This window comes from Heptranchias perlo, unplaced genomic scaffold (genome assembly GCF_035084215.1).
Source record: "Heptranchias perlo isolate sHepPer1 unplaced genomic scaffold, sHepPer1.hap1 HAP1_SCAFFOLD_296, whole genome shotgun sequence".
NCBI lineage: Eukaryota > Metazoa > Chordata > Chondrichthyes > Hexanchiformes > Hexanchidae > Heptranchias > Heptranchias perlo.
Genome location: NW_027139308.1, coordinates 80,001 through 82,500, shown reverse-complemented (window position 1 = coordinate 82,500; position 2,500 = coordinate 80,001). Strand labels below are relative to the sequence as shown.

General features: G+C 52.5%; 1 pseudogene; it reads left to right on the top strand.

Moving 5' to 3' along the window:
• Positions 1-2,448: 2,448 nt before the first annotated feature.
• The window catches only part of LOC137310990 (U2 spliceosomal RNA), a 208-nt pseudogene continuing 156 nt past the window's right edge, over positions 2,449-2,500 (top strand).

Sequence of the window (2,500 nt, the reverse complement as noted above, 5' to 3'; positions counted from 1 at the left end):
CTGCACTGCACCCCACACTACATCACACTTGCCTGCCTGCCTGCCAGCCTGCCGCTGCCTACTCTCACCAGCGGACCAAAGTGAGGATAACACCCCGAAGCAAGCATCTCCCTTGCCGCCCACCAGCCCACACCAATCCCCTTGCCTGCCTCCCACAAATTCCACCAGCGAGGCAAAGTGAAAATCAACCCCCAAAAAACGCACTCCACACCGGCCATCGCCCGCTATACACCCCCCCTGGGGTGAATATTAAGCCCGAGAACACCGACTGTAACCAACCGCAGTGAAAAGTTGAAGTGGCAACTCATTAACCAGATTTACACTTGGCAACTCATAAACCAAATGAACAAAAAATCTGGTTAATGAGTTGCCCAAAATAAATCTGGTTAATGAGTTGCCACTTCAACTTTTCACTGCGGTTGGTTACAGTCGGTGTTCTCGGGCTTAATATTCACCCCGGGGGGGGGGGGTGGGTGATTCTGGGGGTAGTGTCCGGGAGGGTGAGCCTTTTATTCGGCAGGAGGCGTGTGGGGAAATCATCAACCTGTCAGACGATGAGTTGTCACAAATGCCATTGCTTAATGAAAGCTGCGCTCCCGAACTGGACTGACTGTCTGTCTGTCTGTCTGTCTGTCCGTTTGTCAAGGGGAGGAAAAGGCGGTGGTGGTGGTGGTGAGGGTGGAGCTTTACGCTCAGGAGGGGAGACTTTCCTTCATGCCAATTAATCTGCAGCAGAAAGTCATCCCCCCCCGACTGGGATTCGAAGCCCGGTCCTGACCACGAGACCACCGGGGAGAGCTGCCTCAAGTCCCTGAGGGACCTGGACACGAGGCCGAGGACACACGCACGCCTGCTGCACTGGCAGCAGCGACCAGCAGGGGGCTGACCGGCTGATCCTTCCCTTTCACAGGCAGGCTTTTGGCCCTCGCTGAAACGACAAAGGTGTTCAGAAGGAAGTCCTGGGGAGGAGGGAGGGAGGCAGGGAAATCAGCACAAAGCAGGTCCCCTGGAATCTCACACCTGCGTCCCAGAAAACAGGTCTCCTGGTCAAAGCAGTCCTGCCCCGTCCTGCCATTAACGTGACAATGGACAGGGCCCGGCAGCTTGAGACACATCTTTTTTTCAATATGCAAGTTCTTTTTAAAAAGGTTTCCTTCCACAGCAGCTCTGAGTAAGAGTGAGAGAGAGAGAGAGAGAGAGAGAGACTGACACTGACACTGACACACACACACACACACACACACACCGTCTCCCATCCGATTGGTGGACTATGGGATTGAAAATCGAACTTTGAGTTTCAATGCAGGGGGGAGAGCGCGAACGCAGCCCCTCCCAACTACCACACGCGCGTTGTTGTTGTTGTAATATAGAACTGCAAGTTGCCGTTGTCGTGGTCGTTTCGAATCAGCACAAAGTAGGTGCCTCCCTGGAATGTCACACCTGCGTCCCAGAAAACAGGTCTCCCGGTCAAAGCAGTCCCGCCCCCGCCCTGGGATTAACATGACAACGGACAGGGCCCAGTCAGGGAGCAGCTTGAGAGACACCTTTCAATAGGCGCTTCTGAAACATTAACGCCTTGTTTCTTCCGACAGTTTAACCAGCGATTAACATGACAACGGACAGGGCCCAGTCAGGGAGCAGCTTGAGAGACGTCTTTCAATAGGCGCTTCTGAAACATTAACGCCTTGTTTCTTTCGACAGTTTAACCAGCCTTTAACACGCCTTGTGTTTTTATTTCCCATTTCCAGCCAGCCAGCCAGCCAGCCAGCCAGCCAGCCAGCCGAGCCGAGCCAGCATCTGCAGTATTTTTTTTGATTGGTCTTGCCTGCCGTGGAATGAATGTTTCAACACGAGCTGCTGATTGTCAGCACCTCACCTCTTTCTCAATTGGCCGTTGCAATCTCACTCGCTCGCTCATTGTGAGACACGTCACGTCACGTCACTAGTTTTACTCAAAGAGGTTTCCTTCCACGGCAGTTCGTTAGTGACTGAGACTGACTGACGGAGGTCCGTTGAGACACAACCCTCCCCCATCTGATTGGTGGCCTACTGGCAAATTTACCAATCTGTCAAGCAATCCTGGCAAGAAAGGAAAAAACGGCAACTTCTTTAAACTCATCCACTGTTGCAATTAGAAACGGTGGCAAAAAATGTGGCCAGAGTAGGAGAGAACGGCAGTGCTTCGAGACTGCTTTCAACACCGGCAGCCAGAGAACAAAGAGGGAGGGCAAACAGGACCCGAGATCAATTCGCATCGAGCGCGGTATCGCTTCTCGGCCTTTTGGCTAAGATCAAGTGGTCAAGTGGGGGAAGGCAACCATTTGGAGCCTTCCTGCCATTGTATGCCGGGGGGATGCAGTCAGGGAGAAATCCCCTCGGGCAGAGTGCAGAGCTTTGGCTTGTAGAGCTTTGGCTTGATGTAATGTCACTGCAAGGAATCTGGAATGAATCTGTAAGGCAATAAGGCACCCCAGAGTGTCAGAAAAAAAAAAAAAAAAAA